We start from the raw sequence: 25,565 nt of genomic DNA on the forward strand, positions 1-25,565 counted from the left end.
TCTAAAGATCACCTGGCAGGAAAAAGTATCAGATACTGAAATTCTTTCTCAAATTAAACTTCCAAGCACTCAAACTCTTCTGCAGAGAGCACAACTCTGATGGGCTGGTCACATTGTTCAAATGCCAAATGTACACTTGCCTAAAAGACTATTTTATGGAGAATTTTGACAAGGCAAGTGCTTGCAAGGTGGTTAGAAAAAGTGATACAAGGACACTCTTAAGATCCTTCTGAAGAACTTTGGAATCGACTATGAAATGGGAGACACTAGCATAAGACTTCCCAGCATGATGTGCACTCATCAGACAAAGTATTGTGTTCTATGAGTAAAGCAGAATTAAAATAGTTCAAAAGAAACAAATCTAGAGAATCCATTCCAAGTGCCCGACCTGTGGCAGAGCATTCTAGGCTTGTATCAGTCTGATCAGCCACACTGTAACTTGTCTCTAACATAATGATGTCACTTTGGTCCTCTTCAAGAATGGACAACAATTGTATATTATTATGCAAATGTTGAATCTTACTCTTATCCTTGCTAAGATTTATGACTTCTGTAAATGATCCCTTGACTGGTATTAGACCCAATGCTATTAGACCCAATGCACTCCCAACTTCTAATTCTTTACCCCTCTGATCCTCAATTTCTTATTACACAGCGCTTAACCCAACACACAGGAGACCTTCCTCTTCTTCACACTCTGGGGCTCTGTATCAGGGCAGCTCTCCCACAGTCCACCTGCTGTAACTTTCTCTTTATATGGGAATGAAATTCCTTCCCAATAACACATGCCCTTAATTATACCTTTCAAACTTTTTGTGTCTAAGTCACCACTGATAACATCTTGTAGTCTATGTCCACATGTGACTTTTTGCTCTTTGATTGCTATGAAATATTGGATCAACAGAGATTATTGCATTCTATGAAACAGAGCCATTTCGTACTATTGGAAACATATTCTTGTTAAAAAACAATAGCAAAAACATGAGCTTTTCTTTCAAGGAGCAACTTGTGATGATATTAGGGTTTTCATGTTTTCCCCAATGCAATGTCTTACTTACTCTCTTCAATTCACTTCTAAACTCATTTCACTATATATCTGTAATCTCCATCCAAGATCTATCTATCTATCTATCTATCTATCTATCCATCTATCCATCTATCTGTATATATATGAATAATATATACACATATACATGTATATGTATTTATCTGTGTGTACTTCTGGCTAGACTGTCCATCCAAATGTATTTAATAACAGCCAATCGTTTGATTATTATTACTCTCACTTTAAGTACCTTGCTCAGGGTCACCTAAATGGTAAGTATTAAAGGCTAGATTTGAATTCAGATCTTCCTGACTCCTGGTCTGATGCATTATTCACTGCCCCATCCTTAACAGTATGAGATTCTCCAAATGTTTTGAATCTAGCTAGAGAGACAGGAGGATCTGAAAGATCATAAATCAGGACATTATATGATGTATATCGTAAAGTCAAAGAAACATGAAGTCCTTTTGGAATTTAGAGAAGAAATCAATGGAAGTAGACTGAGGGAAGGCCGGGTCCTTTCAAGGAGACCATTGTTGTTTGAGAAATCCATGCAATCTTGACAACTCAGATTTAAATGGTCGCCTTTCCTCACTTGGAGTTTTCATACTTTCACCCCAGAAATCCCAGGAATTTAAAGCAAAAATCCTAGCGTTGAAAAGGGCAGGATGTAGAATATTTTTTTTCACTTATTCTTAATCTTGAGAAAATTTGTTGTTGAAATTAGAAATTAAAATGAAGTTACTTATAGGAAAATGACATTTACTATGTGACAAGTACTGTGCCAACCATTTGATATACAAAAAAAAATAGTACGTATCCTCAAGGAGGGAGGATAATAGGAGAAACAAAATATAAATTTATAGTTATGGACAAGAAAAAATACAAATTAACCACAAATGTAACTTGAGTCACAAAGCCTATTGATATGGAAATCTCTTTCCTTTTGGTGATCATTGCCCCATGCCTTCCTGAGGGGCAAGGCAGAGTTGGTAAGAGTGGGAGAGAAGACAGGTTAATTCTCTTTGAGCTCTGAAATCTTCAGGTCTTTGAACTTCAAAATCCTTTTGAATATTTTCAGATTCTTTAGGTTCTGCAGTCACTTCAGGCATTTCTGGCTTCCAATTTTGAAAGAGAAGCTGGGCTACATCATACACATTTCTGTTGCTGAAGAGAGAATAAAGAGAGAATAAAACTTTGGGAATAAGTCAATATGAGAGGAGCTGGGAGATTCTGTATATTTATCTCCAACCTCCTACACTAGATACTTCAGGGAACAAGTGAAATCTAGGGCTCTTTCTTTTGGTTGAGCTGTTTCCTTGCTCCCAATGGGAGAGCTCCTTAACCCTGTATTGCCTGGTATATATATTCTTCTATGTATATGTTCTCTGATTTATGTTTTCTGCTATTTGACATGGTTAAATGGACTTATTTGCTACCGCTTGTCTTTGTATATTATGGAACTTAAATTTAGTGGGAAGGGAATGAAAGCTTGGCTATGAGACTTTGAGTCCTGATTCTCCTGTTGCTGACATAGTGATCAATACTTAGCTTGATCTTGAAAATGATATGCCCTAGCCTAACAAAATTCAAGGAAGGTAAGAGATAAAACCTTTCTCTCAGAGGAAAGCAGAATGGCCAAACCTTTGGTCCCAAATTCCTACTTTCCCTCCTGGTGGGAATTAAAGTCTCCCTTGAAGATAGTGAAAGGATTTTGCCTCCCTTCAAGCCACACAATGGCAATGGTCATGTTACATTTTAGGGGATAGTCCTTACTACATAAATTAACCTTGAAGAAAAGGGCACTTATACCCAGGGATAGAAGGAAGTTGGGGGAAGGAAGGAGGAGGAATTGAATGACTTTCTGCAGAAGGGGGAACTTGATCTGTCTTCTTAAAGGAACCAGGAATTCCAGGAAGTAGAGGGGAAGAGAAAGAATATTCTAGGTATTTTTAAAAGATAATTCCCCATATTCATTAAAGAATCCCTTCTCCTAGTTTCCTTCCCTCTTCTTTTTATGCACTGAAAAGACAAATCCTGTCCTTTTAAAAAAATTTATATTCAACAATAGTTGGGCTTGGTGCAATTCAGACTTAGTAATGATGAGTAAAATGTCCTCATTGTTGGAGAAACCAGCTAATAAGACCAATATGTTAAAGTCAATTCTGATTTCTAGATTTCCTAATTCTCATTTGCCAGATATATCTGATCTCTCTGAGCCTCAGTTTCTTCATCTTGAAAGTGAGGATAATGATATTTATTTGATCTGATGAGGTCATTATTGTATCTAAAATCCTATATAAGTAATGTGTAAAATGCTATGTGAATCTCAACTCTGGTTATTTTTCCTAACTTTAACCCACATATCCTCAGTCATCATTCCTTTTTTTTCTGGAATCACTATTGGGTTTTTATAGGTTATAATATGATGGGATGAAAGAGAGACAAAAATTGGACAAGTTGGATGGAAAGGAATGGAGGAGGAAGCTGGTCAGGTTCCTCTATTCAAACCCTTTGAAGCTTTATTGAGTTGGTGAAATAATTTAATCTATTTAAGAGACAGGAAACATCTAAATGGCACAGTGAATAGACAGCTGAGCCTGGAGTTTGGAAGATTTGAACCCAGCCTCAGATACTTGCTAGCTGTGTGACCAGGCTAAGTCATTTAACCTTGTTGGATTCAGTTGCTTCATCTGTCAAATGACCTGGAGAAGGAAATGGCAAACCATCTTTGCCAAAGAAACACCAAATGGGATCACCAAGAGTTGGACGTGAGATGACTGAACAACAACAACAACAGCAACAATGACAAATGTCAGGATGACAATAAATACTCAATAGGAAAAGGGGAAGATTTGTTCTTTTTCCCACTTCCTACAGGGTTATTTCATAAGACCGAATGGATTCTTTAGTGATGAGATTTATACATTGAGAAATATTCCTAAAATGTCTTCAAGGTTGTGATGATTTCTTCTAATCAGTGCTTCAAACTTGTGGCACTACTTTTTCTACCACTTGAAGTTTCATAGATACAACTTCCCTCTAGAGCTCCCACATCTAAATATTATCTGCTTTCATTTTTCTTTCAGGTTCTGCTGACTCAGAGTGAGTGTAAATAGAAAATTTTCCATTTTGGCCCCAAACCCTAAGGGTCTTTCTCTTCCAGATTTTTTTTGAATAGGTAAAAGAGGCTATTTTTTTAGTCTCATTTTTACATAGACTTAATCACTGAATGGACATTGCCTCAGACATTCTGATACCTGGGAAAGACTTTAGCTTATAAAAGCCAAGACCATCCAGGGCCATCTCCAGTCATCCTGATCTATGCCTTGTCACTGGACCCAGAGGCTCTGGAGGAGAGAAAGTGAGGTTGGTGACTTTGCACAGCCCTCTATCACTTAAATTTATTTCATTTGAAAGTCATATCTTCCTGATTTTCTGGTTTTCTATAAGAAGAAAGGACAAATAACTATCACCACAACCAAATCTGCTTAGTCTACTAAGGTGGGACTTTTATCGAATCTTTGTAGGGAAAAGAAATAGTGGAAATTAGATAATTCGATAACGGAAAAAGGGGCCAGAGAACTTACACGGAAGTAAGCTCATCAATTTTTTGTAAATATCAATATTCAACGAGGTGGTTCAATGAATAGACTGTTGGATTTGTAGTTGGTCCATTGACCTGTCTCAGCTTCAATGTCCTATCTGCAAAACTGGGATTACAATAATGACACTATAGTGTTGCATGGGATCATATCTGGGAAAAAAACACTTTGCAATCCATGAAGCCTCATATAAATGATAGCAGTTATCATTGTTCTGTGTGATTCATTTTGTTTGACTCTTGTCATTTTTAGAAATCATAAATGGGAAAAAAACATTCATTTCATTTCCTCTCTAGAATAAAATCTGAGGAATATTATTATCTACTTCCTTCTTTTCTCACACTTTGGAGGAGGCTGATTTCCCCATGATCTGGACAAAGGAAATCTCTGGCTGTTGTTCATGTCGCTATGGATGGCTCCCTCTGCTTGGCCATTGTTGTTTTCTTCTTTCTCTCCTCGTAGTGTAGATTTTCCCCTCCCCTGAGTCTTTGGCTAACACTTTCCAGCTTCGCTGGACCTTCAGCTCTCTCTTTTCTCTCTCCTCTCCTTCATGCCAGTCTAGTTAGAAATATTGCCTACTTCTCAGACTCCACCATAATGCAATCGGTGAGAATGATTTAGAACAATGCCATGTCCGGATGGGGAAAGCTATTGACTCTAAGACCCAAGCTGGGCAGGTGGCCTTGACTTAAAGCCACAGCTAAGAGGGAGGGAAATAAAAAGGCTTGTGGGTGATGAATGGGGCCGGGGATGTTTTCACTTGAGGTTGTTTGATTTAGTGTGGGATTTGTACTCCGATGATGGGATGCTTGTACTTCAGAAAACCAATCGCATCTCATGGTCTTAATTGGGAGGAACACAAAGTCCCCCGACACCAATGCCTGATTGTTAACGGCAGCATTAAAATCAACCTTGAAAGGCTTCAGCTGCCGAAGCCTTTTTACATACCCTGCTTGAGACATTTTTTTTTCTCCTTATGGTCCTATGTGGTAAAGAATTCTATGTATCTTGCCTACCTCAGAAATTGAAGAGAATGTGTTTAAAGTAAGATGTATAGGACCAATAAGGGTTCATTATTTTTGGCTTCCCTTTAGAGAGAATATCTCCCCATAATTCATTTCTGATCAAGCTTATTGCATTTTTCTAAATACATATATATCATAACTTGGAAAAGTTACATACATTGTGGAGTTTTTTTGGGGGAAAACAAAGGGACCTGGGATTTCTTCTATATAGGAATCAATCAATAATAAATATTTGCTAGGCAGCCATTATGTGCCAAGTAGTATATAGATGCCCGAGATACAAAGCACACAATGAAATATTTTCTTCCCTCAAGGATTTTAGATCTTATTTATCCCATTGTAGAAATTTTATCCACTGGCCTAGATTAGTGATTTATCTGTGACATATTGTCCCAGAGAATTCAACAGGGAACTTTGATGACTTGCCTAAGGTCACCCTGATTGACTATATGTATTAGAGGCAGGATTTCAATCCAGATTTTTCTCAAATACCAATTCCCTATTAGATCTCATTGACTTATAATATCCTTTTAGGAACAAATGAAATACACTATAGGAATAATAAAAGTACCTTGGAAGTGATCCAATTTAAGTCTCTCATTTTACAGGTGAGGAAACTGAGTCCCAGAGATATGAACTGATTTTTCCAAGTGAGTAAATAACCACTCCAGAAAATCACAAACCTGAGAGAGTAAATAACCACTCCAGAGAGTCATAAACCTGAGAGATCATCTGGTACAACGATTTCATTTTATTATTGGATAAACAATGGCCCAAAGGCATTGAGTAATATGCCAAAGATTACACTGGCTACACAGTCAGAAAACTGAGATTTGAGCCCAGGTTCCCTGATTTCAGTTTCATTGTTCTTTTACCACCACGTCTTCTGATTCCAATTTTTTTTTCATTTAACTAAATTGACCTCAGTGTTGTGGAGGTAATAACTATCAGCAGCTATATCTTATCAGCTTTTGATTTCACATAATTCTTACGTTTAAGAGATGTCATTTGGGCTGCAGAAAAGCTAATTTAGTTTAAGATTAACCATGCTACCAAGTAACAGCTACAGAGAGTCTGGTGATTCATCTTCCTGAGCTCAAATCTGGCCTCAAACACTAGTTGTGTGACTCTGGGCAAGTCATTTAATCCTGTTTGCCTCAATTTTCTCATCTGTAAAATAACCCGGAGAAGGAAATTACAAATCAGTGTAGCATCTCTGCTGTGGAAACCACAAATCGACTCATAAAGATTTGGATACAGACAAATCGAGTCATAAAGATTTGGATACAGCTGAAAAAAAGACAAAACAATAACATCATGTTTTAAAAGAAGCTTTCTTGTATAGTGCTAACCACAATGAAATGATTGAACTCTCTGTGTTTATCTTCTTTAACTCTTGGTTATTTGAATATAAAAAAATGGCCACCCATAAAATGAAAAGCTTCCAAATTTGGAACTTACTGCAGTAGAAAGAAAAGAGCAGTAGATACAGAGCCTTAATCCCTGATTTTGATTCCTTGCTCTATCACTTATTGTTTTTGGAACTCTGGACAAATTACCGGCACTCTCGATTGGTCTGTTTTCACACAGGAAAAATGAGGTGGTAAGTAGAAGTTGATACTGATGGGACTTCTTATTTCTAAAGCCTAGAAATAATTTTTGGAATTGAGGGGGAGTAAATAAAAATATTATCTTCATGAGAACCTTGCTCTTCAATCATCCTTGATTGGTACACCCACTATAAGAGCTTGATGTTTATTCATGTATGAGGAAGCTAACATGAAAATTAAAATAGCGATGGCATTTTTCAGAATTCATGGAAATCTTCATCAAAGGTCCTAGCCTTTAAATAAAAGAGAAATGTCTTTGTTGGGTAACATGTCTTTGGAACTGTCATTTAAAAAAAGATCAAGAGAAGTAATTCTGGGCAACTTCATTATTTTATTAACATCAGCATGTTTATTAATAAAAGGATAGTCATTTAGCCATCTCTCTCATAAACCAAAGACAATCATGGCAGTGGACTCCCAGCTTATATGATTATTGGAAGAGGGGTGTTCCCAAAGGGGTCAATCAACTCTGATTGGTTAATAATTAATGAAAGAATGGATATTACAATGAAGAGCTGAGACTATTCAAATGATTATTCAAATTATTATGACTATCCGAATGAAATATGATTATGACATTTACTTCTAATGTACCTCCATCCTTGGGCAATCTACTCAAAGAATTTATCCCCACCCAAACTTGAGTAGAGCACAATGGCTTCTCTATCTGGATGGGGTCTGAACAAGAACATTGTTCCAATATCATTATTAATAATGTTCTTCAAGAGACTGATTTTTAGAAATCAAGACTAGAAAAAAGGGGAACTCTGGATTTCTCCAAATCATTGATTATTAATGATGAGTTCTCTGAGAATTATTTATCCTTATGGCCTGTTTCTTTTCAGATTGCTTCTTCCATAAAGATCATTCTACAAGCTAATTGACAAGGGACTTCTCATATCTTTGTGTGGGCTGCTTCTCATCTTCTGAAAATCTTCAGTCATCATAAGGTAGGAGGCTGCTGAACCTTTTCTCATAGCTTTGATCTCCTTTCCTCCTGAATCTCCAGCAGGTCTCTTTTTCTCCCCTCTCCCCTGGCATTTGTTTTTAGAAAGTTCAAAATATTTTTCTACTTAAAAAGTCCTTCCTTGACTCAGATGTCTAATGGTCTGATAGTCTAATGGTCCAAGAGACCAGCCCTTGTTGATTAGATTAGAGCTATGTCTTGAACAATACCTTTCGGATGACAGTGTTGAACCTTTTCTATGACTGAGTAACCCAGAAAGTGAAGTCATTTAATTATCCAGTGAACATGGAGGAGGTTTGTCAAGAGCAGAAATTAATTTCTGGGGATTCCCATTTTGTGGACTAGGATCTAACACTATCCCATGACTGGTAAGCTATACTTGCTGAACTCATGCCTTAAACAGATAGGATCCACTTAGCATTGACTTATTCCTAACAAGATTCCCATGCCTTTTGGAGGAGGCAGTGTTCTACCTTGAAAAGCATGTTAAATTTGCAGTCAGGGCACCTGGGTTCAAGTGCTAGCTTTGCCCTCTGCCTTCTATGTGATTTTGGCTCTTTGGATCTCATTTTATCTCTCTATTAGATGAAGGGTTGGAGAAGACAACTTCAAAGATGCTTTCTGATTCACCATTTATGTAACCCAGAGTGAGTCCCTTTCTACCTGTAAACCACATTTTCTCCAATTTTCAAATAGTTGCTTGTTCCCCAAAATGCCTTTCATCTCGAAGTCAATGATCCTTTGATCCTAAGTCTAGAATCCCAATTCACAATTGAATGTGTTGTGCACTGTATTGATTATTTCCCAAGGAAATTGTGGGCTGCATCCAGGCTTTCAGAAAGCTTAAAAGAATATCCTATTCCTTATATTTCATGGTGGCTGCTTTATAGGGAGTTATATTTCTTTTCACCTCGAATGCCTTTACTCCTACTTAAGTGCTAAGAAGTGTTCATTATAGCTGCAATAAACCATGAAAATATCAGAGTGTAAAGAAAAGAAATATTCACCCTTTGGTCACTGAAAAGATAAAAAAGATGAAATGCACGTCACCATGGATACAGTGATCTGTTGGTAGTACTGGTCTCTCCTGGCAGTTAAAACACATTCAGCAGCCTGTGAATCTAAACTTTCCCTGTTATATTAAAAATTAGTTAAATGATAGAATTATTTAACAGCTACCACATGTGCAAAAATCCTGGCACCTAAAACAACACAGTCACAATAAGGGATCAGCATCTCTAAAGAAAGGATTCATTTGGGGATATTCTGGTTTATAAATATGCTTAGGGCATCCTTGAAGAAAAATACACAGTATTTATTATTCTGCTCTCTCCCAAACTATTAATCCCTTCTCACCTACAGGTGAAATAAATAAAATTCAATAGTTTAGGGAGGAAAATATAGTGGAGTGGTACACCTTTTGGGTTCCCAAGAATACAGAAAAGCTTTCTCAGATTAATTCCCCTGCTCTTAATAACAACTTCTAGTAATTAAAAATGAATCAACAAGAAGAGAAGGTGGAAACATTCACATAATGTGAAGTTATTGGTTATTAGATTGGTCTCAGATAATAGCAGTGAACTGAAAGAGTAGATAGCTCCTACTTCCCCCAGGTACCTCTAGGAGCAAAGAGTACATCAGGCTTTTGATGCAAGTTGGGGCTTTGGTTAATTGTTCTATAGTAGTAGTGATATAATCTGCCTTGACCAAAAATGCTAGAAACATTTTGACATTGTCTAATATATGGTGATGATGTGGGATAATTGTGTGTGCAGAGGGGGAAGTGTGAGGGGCACGTGGTGATTCAAAAGTGGGCTAAAGGGGCAGGGGCTTCTGTGGCCAAGATGTAGTGGCAATTGAAGTCTACACTATGAGTCCTTTGGTATGGTTAAAATGGACAACAATAAAAGTATTCAAAAAAACCCTAAACTTTTTTTTAAAATAAGTTTTTATTGATATGTTTTTCTTTTTATATCACAATGGCTTTGCCCAGTATTGCTTTCCCTTCCCACTTCAGAGAATTATCATATCTAACAATTCTTATAAGACCAAAAAATGAAGAAAAAATTAGCATAACTGATTTTGTTCCCCTCTCCTTTCCTTCTCCTCCCCTTCTCTCCATCTTCCCTCCCCTTACCTTTCTCCTCCTCTCTTCTCCTTCTGTGCACTTTACAATATCGAGGGATCGTCCATTTTTGTCAAAGGGTTGGAATATTTTCATATGTACATATATATATATTTACAATTTTTTGTACATTTTTTTACAATATTTACTTTTTTTTTTCCTTTTTAAAATAGCTTTTTATTTACAAGATATCTGCATGGATAATTTTTCAGCATTGATAATTGCAAAACCCTTTGTTCCAATTTTTTCCTTCCTTCCCCTCCACCTCCTCCCCCAGATGGCAGGTAGACCAATACATGTTAAACATACATTTACTGTTGAGTGTGTTTGTGTGTGTGTGTGTTGTACTTGTATGTATGTTTAAATAATCATAATTAGTGTTTGGCAAATTGTTTTCTTGACTCGGCTGATTTCACTCAGAATCAATTCATTTCATCTGACCTTTCCATTCTTCTCTGTATTCATCATATTCATAATTTCTACAGCTCAGTATTATTTAAATACATTCAGGTACCGTAGATGTTTAGTTATTCTGCAATCAAGGAATATCTACTTTGTTTCCAGTTCTTGGCCATTGCAAAAGGCACTGTTGTACGTATTTTGTTGACTATAGGGATTTTCTTCTTCTCAGTACTCTCCTTGAGAGATAAGCCCAGGGGTGAATCTTTGGGATCAGGGATATGGACATTTTAATTGCTTTATTTGAGTTATTCCAAATTATTTTCTGAAATGATTGAATTGATTCACAGCTTCACCAACAATCCACTAGCATGTGTATGTTCCCCCAACCCCTCCAACAATGCCTATTGTTATCTTTGTCAATTTGAAAGGTATAAGCTGAAACCTCAGGATTGTTTTTATTTGCATTTCTCATACTATTAATGATTCAGAACATTCTTTTGTGTAGTCATTAATTATTTGCAATTCATCTTTTAAGAAACTGCTTGTGTAGAAGAACATTATCAGACTTACAATGTCAAGTGGGAAGGAAGCATGACTTTATGTTTCTTTGCCCCGATTGCTTTATTTACAAAATGATCTTTACCCTAAAAGTAGATTTGATCATTAAGATACAAGTAGAATAGATAATTAATGTTATTCAGAGCGGGAAAAGATTCTTGACATTGAAATAAAATTTAAAAAAAATTCCCAGGATAATGTAGTCATAAAAGAAAGGCAAAGAACAAAATGCCTCATTGAATAGTCAAGTTTCCATTGTTAAAGAAAGTCACAGTCTTGAAAATTACTATCTACCAGATCAGTGTTTAAAAACATCTTCCTTTTCAATCTGCTTTTAGTCCACTTCTTGCTTTGGGAGCTGAAATTCACATAATTATGGTCTCTTTTATAACAATAAAATGTTCCCAACTAGAAGCCAAAGCAGGAGAATGCCACTTGGGAAAGCTGATGAATGTCAGTTACAAACAATTTACGGTGACATTTCTCTTTACCTAACTCAGCGGGGTCCCTCTATCCATCCCCCCAGAAGAAATGCGATGGACCCAGGTGAAGTCTGTGCTTTTCCTGTGATTGCCAAAAAAAAAAAAAAAACGGATGCTAATTCTAGGCATCTAACTGTGGCTTTTATTGTTATTTTATTGTTTATTGTTTTTCCTTTGTAATGTTCTAAATTATTCATTCTGCAATTATAGATTTTAATTATAGTGTTTTTGATGAGAAGTCATTGATAGACACTAGAAAGGCTGTGGGGTGAGCTACATAACAAATGGAGAATTGATCTAAAGCTTCATTTATTGCTATTATTCATAGCAAGATTATGAATAATAGTGAAAGCAACAGTAGGTTACATTACAGGATATGATTAACCTTATGAAAAGGAAGTTAATAGATATTCCATTTGGGAGGTTTCCTAATAGGTTCAGACTTCTCAGTCACATTTATTGCACTATAGTTAACTAATAACTAAGTGCACCCCAGTGAGCTGAGAGAAGAATACATTTCTTTTCTTAAGATCAAGACCAACTCATTACTGGAAATTATTACTTGCCTATGTATTTTTATCACCATTGACCCAGGCTGGTCTTACCAAAGATCTAATAGCCAGTGGTTGATGTACCATAATTTTGAAGCACTGGGGAAAACCAACCTACATGAAACTACAGTGATGATCAAAGAGCCAGTAATGAGATCTCGGAGTAAAAAGTTACCTCGAAGGTCATTTAGTCCAGTGCTTTCAAACTCAAATAGATACAGATTCCTGAAGCTGCATATTGACTTAGAAAAATCATGAATGAACAGCATCTATCCTGCATTGTATTTTTATTTATTTTGTTAAACATTTCCTGACTGCATTTTAATCTAGTTGAGGCTATATTCAGTTTTGTGGCTGCCAGTTTGAAACTTTTGAGACTGTAGTCCAGACCGTAAAGAACAGTATCTGTACTGTACCATTCAAGCAGAATATGAATCGGTGCTTAGATGAGGAGAGGGAATTAGAGGAACAGTAAAGAGGAAGAAATATTTTCATCATAGGTACTTACTATGCGTACCCCATTGCAAGGAAGCATCATGGTACTATGGAAATCAAACTGAATTTACACTTGGGAAATGTGAGGTCACACTCTAGCTCTGGGGACACATGATCTTTGACTTTGGGTCCTAAGTTTCCACAACTGCAGAAGGAGCTCTTTTAATTTCCATTCTGGTTCAGAGCTGTGATTTTAAGACCACACAATTCACACATATACTATTTTTTTAATAGACTTTTATTTACAGGTTATATGTATGGGTAACTTTACAACATTAACAATTGCCAAACCTCTTGTTCCAATTTTTCCCCTCCTTCCCCCCACCCCCTCCCCCAGATGACAGGATGACCAGTAGATGTTAAATATATTAAAATATAAATTAGATACACAATAAGTATACATGACCAAACCGTTATTTTGCTCTACAAAAACAATCGGACTCTGAAATATTGTACAATTAGCCTGTGAAAGAAATAAAAGATGCAGGTGGGCAAAAATATAGGGATTGGGAATTCAATGTAATAGTTTTTAGTCATCTCCCAGAATTCTTTCACTGGGGGTAGCTGGTTCAGTTCATTACTGCTCCATTGGAACTGATTTGGTTCATCTCATTGCTGAGGATGGCCAGGTCCATCAGAATTAGTCATCATATAGTATTGTTGTTGAAGTATATAATGATTTCTTGGCCCTGCTCGTTTCACTCAGCATCAGTTCGTGTAAGTCTCTCCAGGCCTTTCTGAAACCATCCTGTTGGTCATTTCCTACAGAACAAGAATTTCCTTCCATAATATTCATATACCACAATTTATTCAGCCATTCTCCAATTGATGGGCATCCACTCAGTTTCTTTTTTTTTTTTTTAAATTTTTATTTTAGTAACTTTTTATTGACAGAACCCATGCCAGTGTAATTTTTTTTTTACAACATTATCCCTTGCACTCACTTCTGTTCCGATTTTTCCCTCCCACCCTCCATTCCCTCCCCTAGATGGCAAGCAGTCCTATATATGTTGAATATGTCCTAGTATATCCTAGATACAATGTATGTGTGCAGATCCAAACAGTTTTCTTGTTGCACAGGGAGAATTGGATTCAGAAGGTAGAAATAACCCGGGAAGAAAAACAAAAATGCAAAGTTTACATTCATTTCCCAGTGTTTTTTTTTTTTGGGTGTAGCTGCTTCTGTCCATCATTGATCAATTGAAACTGAATTAGGTCTCTTTGTCAAAGAAATCCACTTCCATCAGATTACATCTTCATACAGTATCATTGTTGACGTATATAATGATCTCTTGGTTCTGCTCATTTCACTTAGCATCAGTTCATGTAATTCCCTCCAAGCTTCTCTGTATTCATCTTGCTGGTCATTTCTTACAGAACAATAATATTCCATAATATTCATATACCACAATTTACCCAACCATTCTCCAACTGATGGGCATCCACTCAGTTTCCAGCTTCTAGCCACTACAAACAAGGCTGCCACAAACATTTTGGCACATACTGGTCCCTTTCCCTTCTTTAGTATCTCCTTGGGGTATAAGCCCAGTAGAAACACTGCTGGATCAAAGGGTATGCACAGTTTGATAACTTTTGGGGCATAATTCCAGATTGCTCTCCAGAATGGTTGGATTCGTTCATAGCTCCACCAACAATGTATCAGTGTCCCAGTTTTCCCGCATCCCCTCCAACACTCATCATTATTTTTTCCTGTCATCTTAGCCAATCTGACAGGTGTGTAGTGGTATCTCAGAGTTGTCTTAATTTGCATTTCTCTGATTAATACACATATACTATTAATGTTATTTTGAGTATGTGTACCACAGCTACAGAATATGTGTGCAAAAACAGACATTGTGGGCTCAGCAGACTGGCTGATAACATGGGAGGGATAGAAAATGCACGACCTGATTCTTTTTCTCTTATTCACACATCGTTAAATTGAACTAAAAATAATCACAAATTCAGCTTGGGGTCATGATTTATGTTACACAAACTCAATGGAACCCTCAATCCCATAAAACTGTCCTTCTTTCTCTGCTGCCTTAGTCACTTTGCTCTTCAACTTATCACATTGGTTCTTCTAAGATTCTTTTTCTAAAACTCCTATGCCCCCTCCCACTCTCCAACCTCTTGGCAGAAGATCCCAGCCCATAACCCACTCAAAAAATTGAGATCGTTCACCGAGAGCTCTCTCTTGTTCCCTCCTGATCACTTGGCATTACTCAGATGTATCCCCCACTCTCTATCTTCATTCCTGTGTCTCCTGAAAGGGTTGCCCTGTACATTACAAGGCAAATGCCTTTACCTAAAGCCTTGTTCCCAACCCCCCCCCTTTTTTTTTCTGGGTAATTTACAATCAATTTATTTATTAGGCTAGTTGATAATCACAAATTGATGGTCAGTGATTCCTTTGGGTAGTCATCAACACCTAGGGAGACTTTTTTTTTAACGTCATAATTGTTTATTTTTTTTATTCTTTTATTATAGCTTTTTGTTTACAAGTTGTATGTATGGGTAATTTTTCAGCATTGACAATTGCAAGACCTTTTGTTCCAACTTTTCCCCTCCTTCCCCACACCCTTTCTCCCAGATGGCAGATGACCAATACATGTTAAATATGTCGAAGTATAAGTTAAATACAATATATGTATACATGTCCAGATAGTTATTTTGCTGTACAAAAGGAATTGGATTTTGAAATAGTGTACAGTTAGCTTGTGAAGAAAATCAAAAATGCAGGCAGACAAAAATAGAGGGATTGGGAATTCTATGTAGTGGTTCAAAATCATCTCCCAGAGTTCTTTCACTGGGTGTAGCTGGTTCAATTCATTACTGCTCTATTGGAACTGACAATCCCACCTTTTTAAAAGTAGGGCTACTCCATTTAGCATCCCCTTCACCACCTCTGACCTTCAGTCTCACCCTATTGTCAGTCAATTAACATTTATTAAATTCCTATGTATCAGGCACTGTGCTAAGTTCTAGGGATGTAAAAAGAGGCAAGAGTCCATGTCCTCAAAAATCTTGCAGTTTGATGGGGAAGATGACAAGCAGAGAATATCTGCTATAGTAAGGGAAAAAGGAAATCATTGAAAGAGGGGAGGTAGCAGAATTAAGGGGTTGGGGAAGTCTTCCTCTAGACTGAGGATGGGATTTTACTTGAGACTTGAAGGAAGTCTGGGGCAACTAGGTGGCACAAGGACTGGAGTCCAGAAGACTCATCTTCCTGTGTTGAAATTTGGACTCGAGACACTAGCTGTATGACTGAACAAATAAATTAACTTTATTTGCCTCAGTTTCCTCATCTGTGAAATGAGCTGGAGAAGGAAATAGCCGTATCTCTGTCAAGAAAACCCCAAATGGGCTTACAAAGAGTCAGACAGTATTTGACTGAATAACAAGAAATGAAGAAAGCAAGAAAGGAAATAGGCAGAGGGGACGAGATAGGACATTGAAGAAAATACCAAGAGTGCCTTGCTTGTGGAAGAGCGAGAATGCCATAGTCACTGAATTGAAGAGTGTATGGTGGGAAGTAAGATCCTCATTTAAGCCTGCTATTCCTCCTGGCATCACTCTTGTTCTTTCCATTTTTAGCTAAATTAATGGAACAAGCTGTCTACAATTGATGCTTCTATTTTCTCTATTCTTCCTTTCTCTCTCTCTCTCTCTCTCTCTCTCTCTCTCTCTCTCTCTCAGAGAGAGAGAGAGAACGAGAACCATATCATTGATAGGATGGGGGTAAAGAACTGGGAAGAAGAAGATCATATCCAGGTAAATTGGGTTACCAAAGGCAAAGGCTTGAGGGTGGAGAGTACAGGTTGTGCAAGGGTGAAGGCCTATGAAAAACCTGAGAGATCAAGGGCATGGAGAACACCATAAAGAAAGACACCCATCAGTCACTGGAGCAGGTGCTCATTACCACATATCTGAACTAGCTCTGTCTGGTCTCCCTGCCTCCAGGTCTCTCTAGAGCATCCTTCAGCCTTTTGTCAAATTTATTTTCTTAAGGTTCAAATCTGACCAAGTCAAAAACCAATTTAGTGGTTCCCTATTGACTCCAACATCAAATACTCCATCCTTTGCTTGGCTTTGAAAGCCTTTATAACTCTGCTATTTCTTCCCTTCCTGTTCTTTTAATACTTGTCTCCTTTTGTGTACTTTATGATCCAGAAATATCAGCCTTTTTGCAATTTTCCCATATAGTAGCACCTCTAGCTCTATTCCTTTAACTCATCCCTGTGCCAAGAACAGTCTTCTTCACACTTCTCAGACTCCAGTCTTCCCTACTTTCCTTCAGGTTTCAGTTCCAATCTCACATTCTCCAGGATGCTTTTCCCAGTCCCTCTCACTTACTGCCTTTCTTCTGAGATGACTTTTTATTGATTTGCTCCTTATCTTTTACATATGATTTTTCTTTTTTTTTTGCATGTGAGCTCCTTGAGGGCAGGGACCATAATTTTGCCTTTCTTTGTATCACTATCACTAGCACTGGTTAGAGGAAGCTGTTTAAAAAGCTGTATTTTTCTTAGGGAGAAAAAAGAAAGATCTGAAGGTCTTAATGGATTGCTAGTTCCACGTCAGTAGCAGTGTGATATGGCAGCAAAACACACTGGGAGCTCGGATTTCATTAAGAGAGACACAGATTGTAAGAAATCATTAAATAATAAATTAAGTTGAGATGAATTATTGCATTGTGACCTCCTTGAGGCAAGGAAGAGAAGACTGGGAAATACTTCAAGTATTTGAGGAGCTATCTGGGAGACACATTAAACTTGTTTATTTGGCCCTAAAGACAAAAGTGTCAAATTGAAGTTTTATGATAGGAGGAAATAGTCTAACAACAAGAGATGCCCCACATGGACTGCCTCAAAATATTGCCCTTTTCTCCCTTGGCATCTTAAATGAGAGGCTGGATGACCTCCTGTTGGAGAGGTTCCGGAGGAGATTTCTTCATTTATAGCTTGAAATACTAGCTGTTGAAGTCCCTTCCAGTGCTCAACTTCTGGGGTTCTCTGTTCCTTCACATATTCACATAATCTCTTTCTCTCCAATCAAATAATTATCGTGGTCACGGATTTAACAAACTAGACTTTAAGATGGAAAGATGTTGTATTTTCTTTCAAAAATAAAGGCTTTATTTTTCCTTATCTAAAGGCAATAAAATATATTAAGAATCCTTTAAAAGAAACAAAACTATAACTGTTAATGAAGAGAAGTTCTCAGGAAATCTTTACTAGCATTTTTCTCACCTGTTTATCAGAAAGGGATTCGTTTGAGACATAGTTGGTACAAAATCTACTCCAGATAAGAATATAAACATTGCAAAATTCATGAGTTTTGTGACACTTTATAACCCTGAAAAATAAAGGCAGAGAGTAGGAAGGAAATGTTTTGTATTCAGAGACAGATAGAGCATTCTGACTTTGGGAGGACTTTTAAATCTTTTATGTATGTTCTATTCATCAGGCAAGTGGCTAGATCACAGAGGGCTTTCAATTAGGACCAAAGAAGTTTTTTTTTTTTTTGTTTTGTTTTGTTTTGTTTTTTCTTTTAATTTACTTGTCTGTCCCATGTAGATGCAATGAATAAAATTAGTAGCTACTCCTAAATTAAAATCCAAACTACTAAAATTAGAACTACTACTTACCCTTAATAAGAAAATATATGGTTATATTCACAGCTGAGTTGTTCTATGTAGAATAATGAATAATTGACCTCTTTTTCTTCCTGAAACTACAATGGGAATCACAGAATGCCTTGGGAAAAATACTGAGAGTAAGTCATTCTATTAAGTAACTAAGCAGACACTAGCAAGGGACACTTAGAAATTGGATTACACTGATTCATATTTATACTCTAGAATGAAAAACAAAACAAAACAATATTTGCCCCCATGGGATTTTTATTTTTATTTTTTTGCTACTAATTGCTCCTATATAAAATGACTATGATTAACGATGTTTACTAAATTCATATCATATTTAAAAGTCTTCGTAGCACTTTACCTGTATTATTTTTAGTCTTGAAACATATAAATATATATAAATAGGTATAAATCTTACTACCCCCATTTTACAGATAGAAAAACTGAGTTTCTGAATGGTGTGTCTTTTCTATGATTACATAACTAGGAAGAGTCAGGGGTAAGATTTGAACCTGGATTTTTCTATTAGCAAATGCAACTTCTAGTCATTATATTGTGATGTATTCAGGGAATAGAGTGAGAAAGAAGCATTTTGCTATTGATACCCAAAGGTCAAATGGAGTAGTAGTGAATTTAGTGGCTGTGATTAGGAGCTGGCCCACTTGTTGGAAGTGGGACCATTTGTATGACAGCTGGTTTTATTAGAAAGTCTGAACACAATAAAGTTAGATTGATCTTGGAAATTTTTAATGGCTGCCTTGCAGAAAAGTGGTATGAGAGTAAATGGGAAGCAATGAATCATGAGTCATGATGTTTGGGATATATGGGGTCCCCTCTTGCCTCTGCTAGTAAAGAGATATGTCACTTTTTTTACCAAGCATTTGGGATTAAGTGACTTGCTCAGGTTCATACAGTTAAGTATATGAGGCCAGATTTGAACTCAGATTCTCCTGACTTCAGTACTGGTGCTCTATCCATTGTGCCATCCAGCTGCCTCTGTGTGTCACTTTTATCATATCACAAAAGCTTTGCAACTCTAAAATCTAGTTCATCTGTAAAATGGAGGAAAAAGTTCTTTGAAATTCTTGAACAAATGCTCATCTTTCTATAAAAATGAGTGAAATGTCCTCAGAGTTAATTACTGTTGATGGCCCTTTTTAATCTTCTGCTGCTTTTTAAATTTTTTTTCAGTTAAACACGTAGTATAATTATTATTCATTGTCCTACTCTACCTGTTTTAGTTCTGCTCTGTGAGAGAATAGAGAAAAGTGCTGGAGTGGTAAAAGATTTAAAGTTCAAAGACCTCAGTTTATATCTCACACTTTCTAGCAATGTGACTGTGGCCAAGTGGTTTAATCTCTCTGGACTATAAATTATGAGTTATCAGTTGAAGGGATAAATGAGCAATTCTCAAACGTTTTAGTCATATCATACCTTTATATTCTTAAGAATTCTTGAGAATACCCTAAAGAAATTTTATGTGAGATACATATTTACCATATTAAAAATGAAAATGTCTTGGTCTTATTATGAGAATAGTTTTGACTTTGGGGTTGCCCTTCAAGGGTCTTAAGAATCCTAAGGATATTTCAGATCACAGTTAGAATACTGCAATGCTAAAAAATCTCAGTCTTCTTCTAAGTTTTCTGTGAGGAAGATGAGTGGGCTTTATAATATCACGCTTTACTATAGCATGTCAATTAAGATGTTCTAAGAGCAGGCAATGCCCCAAAACAGAAGTCTTAGGTTATTACTCATGGTCTTATGTGGTGGTTTTCTTGGAGGCAGCCTTAGTCTCAGTTGAAATAAATAATTACTCCAAAATCGCAGCTAGCTGGTAAAAATGCAAACGTTTATTTCTCCTTCCAAAATAGCCCGGTTAGTTGAGGCCTATCTCTCTGCCTGGTTCCAAGAGATCTTGCAGCTTTGTCCTTGGCTTCTGCCTCTGCTTTCTTCAGCCTCCAGCCAGTACCAAATTGGAAGATGCAATGGATCTCTCTTGCCTCGAAGATAGGGCTTGTAGGCTTTTCTTCCAGAGTGTTCTGTCTCCGAGCCCTGTTGATGTTCTGGAGAAATTCTTTTGAGTAGCTCACTGGAACTGTATTTATGCTACTTCTCTGAGAGTGGGATTGTGGGATATCTCCCAGCATGCTCTCTGAAATCTCCCAAACATGTGAACTCCTTTGAGTTCTTAGATACTTATGAGCTCTCTAAAGGTATGAACACAAGCATTGTTTCCATCAGTTGTACTTAGTACCTAGTTCAAGTTCTGGCCCAAAATAACTCTTTCTAAGATTAAATCAACTCCAATGGCTTAATACTTTGTAAAGATTCCAACAGTCTGAAGTCAATGCTAGTGCCCAGAAGCAAAGTTTGAAGCTATCCCAGAAATCATCTAGGATGACATGAATCTGACCAAGAGCTCCTTCAAAATCCATCCAACAAATGGACCTGCAGCTATCATTAGAAAACGTCTGATAGGAAAAACAAAACAAAACAAACAAACAAACAAAAACAGACTTCCCAAGGAATCCCACTTATAGTCTTTTGGGATTTTTTCCTTACAGCAAGCCTGAATCTGCCTCCTTGCAACTTTAACCCTTGTTGAAGAGTTCTATGCTCTGCTGCCAAGTATTCCAAATTTAATTCATCGTTCTTATGGCATTAGATTTGGTTCAAAGTGGAATCATTAACATAAAGGTCAATGGACAATTTTGATTAGCAGCTGAGATTGATATGACTTTGTGACTTAAGGGAAACAGGTCTTCATTTGTCCCTTGATCCTACTCAGTGAAACTCCATCTAATAAGTTGTAGTCATGTTACAATAAGTCTCTTTGGACCCTTGTAGGCTTTGACACAATCATGAAAATGGAAAAGACTTAGACACCCTTAAGGGAGAGCATAAATAGTCAATGTCTCTGGGGTGAACCAGCTCATTTTGGCATTAAGCATCAACTGGTCAGAGCCCTACCAATGGACCAGGGCTTGTCTAAGCTTAATGAAGATTTTGATGAGTTTTACATATCTCAGCTATGATGTTTGATGATAGAAACGACATGGTATCTTAACTATCACCATGTGCTTTTTAAAAATATAACTTGTACTCAAATAAATGCATTTGAATGGATCAAGCAATGGATTTTTAATTGAGACAAACTAAAAAGCAAGTTAAAGCAGGGCTCCAGTAAAAGAAAATTCAGCAATATCATTTAAGAATCTCCACTGAATTAAATTGCTATTAAAAATGTGTTTATATGTCTGACTTTTCTTTGGTTATCATAGAGTAGATTGTTAACTTCTCCCATAAAAGGGAAAGGTATTTCCTCTCCTTTACTCCCCCAAATCCATTCCTTTTGTTAATACTGTCAGTTTCTGAAAGAGACTCTCTTCTAGAGTTTGGAAATCCTAACAGGTAAAATAAAATGTGATTAAAGCAAGGGGAGGTTGATCTCACTTCTTGTCATATGAGCACTGCGCACATGGGGTTGGTGGGCACAATTTCACAGGTGTCTGAGCAAAAGAAGGCAACAGGGCATTTGGAGCATCCTGGAATACTTCCCACTTCAGCTGTCTACCTGTGAGAGAGAGAGAGAGAGAGACGGAGAGAGACGGAGAGAGAGAGAGAGAGAGAAGGAGACAGAGAGAGAGAGAGAGAGAGAAGGAGACAGAGAGAGAGAAGGAGAGAGAGAAGGAGAGAGAGAAGGAGGAAAAGAGAGTGAGAGGGAGGAATGGAGAGAGAGCACAGGGGCACAGGAGTTAATCTATAGGCCAATTTGGCTGGTAAAAAGAATGCCTGATAGAACAGAAGTTGTGGAGATAGAGATGACAATGCTGGACAACTCATTGGAAAAGAAGATTAAAAGAGTATAAAGAGGTAAAGTTGGCTCTGAAATTTAAATCTTTATTAGTTGACTCAAATAAAACTGAACCGTCCTATTTCCACATGATTTCCAGAGGCAAATTTATTAGAAATGTTCATGGTCATAAGAATAATTATTTGATACTGAATTAAGACTTGAACTAGCAATTTTATTCATCATAGTATAAGTATGATTTATAACAATATTACAATTGCATGTATATTGAAGGTTTTATACTCATAACAAATTGTACTATAATAAACTGTTCCTTTAATTCAGCCTGAGTTACTAATATTTAGTACAAGAATCTCATTTAATCTCCTTTTCAGAATGTCTAAACCAGCACAAGACCAGGATTTAGTTACTTTAGATCATCTAAAAAGTGGTTTTAAACCTTTAAAATGTTTTGTGAAATAAGTCAGAAACCTTCTTAGGGCTTAATTGTTCGTGATATCTGCTTCCTGCTTTGGGAGTCGGAATCAAAGAATATGGGAATTAGAAGGAATCTCGGAGATTGTCTAGTCCAACTGGTAGCTAATGAAGAATATCCTTTACCACATGTCTGACAAATGATCACGAAAGCTCTTTTTGAAGACTTCCAGTGAGGGGGAATCAACCCATAACCTCTCAAGGGAGCCCATTTTCATCTTGGACATCTAGTTGTTAGGAAATGACTCTTTTTTATTGAGTCTACACCTACACCTTTCATCCATATTCCTAGTTCTGCTTTCTAAGGTTAAGCTCAATGAACTCAAGCCCTTTTTTCTCATGACAGCCTTCCAAATCTTGAATATAATAGTTCTATCTCCTTTCCTATTACTTCTTCAAGCTAAATATCCCCACTTGCTTCAATTGGTTACTCTATGAAATGGTTTCTAGGCTTTATATCATCTCATTCATCTTAGCTTTTCTGTTTGTCCATGTTTTTCCTAGAATGTTCACCAAATATATTCTAAAGACAGAGCTGGATTAAGAGGAAACCAAATCAAATAAGCGAATCAACAAGCATAAAGGGAGTTTCTTAAGGGCAGGAGTTTTTGTTTATGTATCCCTAGGAAATGGACCAATACCCTGCACCTCAGAGATGCTTGATGGATGTTTCTTGACTAAGTGTGAATCATGTACCAGTTACTATACTAAGCTTTGGGAACACAAAGGAAAACAAAAACAGTTCCTGTTCTCAAAAAATTCATAGTTTAATTGGGGAAACAACATGCAAACAAGCAATTATGTAGCAATGAAATATAGCCAAGATTTGTTTGGAAGAGTTTCTTAGGGAAAATATTAGCAGGAGGTGAGTATGATTATTGAGCCTTGAAGAAATGTAGGGAAATCATAAATTTGAGAGAGAGAAGGAAAGGATTCCAGGTAAAAGGAAAAACCAGTGAGAATTCATGCAGTTAGGAGGTAGAGGGTACCATGTACTGGGACCAACATGGAAACCATATGTAGAAGTGAAAAGTGGAAAACATGGAGAGGAATAGTGTTTGAAGGAAAGGCAGCTATGGAAGGCTTTGCAAGTCAAATAAAAGATTTTATATGTGATCTTTGTAGGGAGCTATTGGGGTTTATTAGATGGGATGGGGATGTGTGTGTGTGTATGTGTGTATATATATATATATATATATATATATATGTGTGTGTGTGTATGTGACATGATGAAACCTGTTCCTTAGGAAGATCTCTTTTATAACTAAGTGAAGGGTGGATTAGAGTGCAGAAGGATTTGAGGCAGGGACACCAACAAGAAGTCATTTCAACAGTCCAGGGATGAGATAAGGAACAAATGTCCACAAATAGTAGTTCTCTCCGAGATTCATGAAGTGAAACGGCCTCCTTCAGGCCTAAAGTGCCAGAGCTCTTCTCAAGTCCTGGCACTAAGGATGGTACCCTGCCCAGTACCAGTCTATCCCAAGTAAGGCTGCAAGCTTGACTTCTGGAAGAACCCTCTTAGATCACTGTCTGCTGCTATATCTGTGGGAATATTCCACAAGATGATCTATATTCACATAAAATAATTTATGTGAATTTGCTCTATTGATGTGAACTTTGTAAATATCGTAGGATGGGACCTTTTTTGCCTAATGTTTGTCCAATGGTCTTAAGATGTGAAGTCACAAATCTGGAAATGCTGATGCCTCATGTTGCCTCGATGAACCTTGCCAGGGTTTTGTAGGTGCCAAAGACCAGATCTGTCAATGGATACTCAGAAACAGTTAGCCATTGAGATTAAGTTGACGATATTCAGAAGTCTGGAAAACTTTGACAAAATATGACAATCTATCAAAATAAGGTCAAACTAGAATCCGTTTTTTTGTGATTGAGGTACTGTTTCTTACAATTAAGCTTCAGGATATACATAGGACACAGTCCATGAGGTCATTTAATCTCAATTTTTTGAGTGAACCAAATGCTGTGTATAATTCAAAAGAGTGTTTGCACATAAATGACTTAACTTTAACTAAACTAATTGAGGACTCTGAGGAAATTCGACTCTGAAGCTGGGTGAAATCTTACCTTTGAGGGTTGCCAAGGAAACTCAGCAGGATAGAGTTGGGTGTCTTTGGGGGACGGCTTTTGAATGAGCCTGGAGGTGGAAGAGTAGGGGGAACAGCAGAAAGAACAAAACAGCTGGGATTAAATAGCGTTTAAGAGAGAGAGGACTAGTGAGCTCAGCTTGAGAGCAAAACTGCTTGGGTACAGCTACTCATATCGGTCCCTTTGATATCATGGTCTACCACAGGGGGGGAATTTAGCCAGTCGGTAGTTGGTCTTGCACATTTAGTGCAAAGGAGGCATTTATTTCAAGATCAAATGAAAAGGAAAGTCATGGTTGTAAAGGCAATACACAATGAGAGTCTTGTTCTCCCCCCTACCTTTTATTTTTGGTAAGTGTTCACATTTATTTTCATCTTTTTATGTGTTTTATATCCAATGAAGAAGGAATATTTTAAAGTCTTTGATAAGATGGATGCTTTTGTCTTTTTCTTTCTTTTAAATGGAGCCAATTTCATTCAATTCCGGATGTGTGATAATTTTTAGTCATGGAGAAAGTATTGCAAGTTCAGGAAATAAAATATAGGTATGAACGGATGCCTCTCTGGAGAGGAGCAAATATATATACATATCTACTCTGAAAAAGCATGTTTCATGTTTTAATTATAAAATCTCTGAATTAGAAGGGATCTTGG

This window comes from Sarcophilus harrisii, chromosome 3 (assembly GCF_902635505.1).
Source record: "Sarcophilus harrisii chromosome 3, mSarHar1.11, whole genome shotgun sequence".
NCBI classification, from domain to species: Eukaryota; Metazoa; Chordata; class Mammalia; order Dasyuromorphia; family Dasyuridae; genus Sarcophilus; species Sarcophilus harrisii.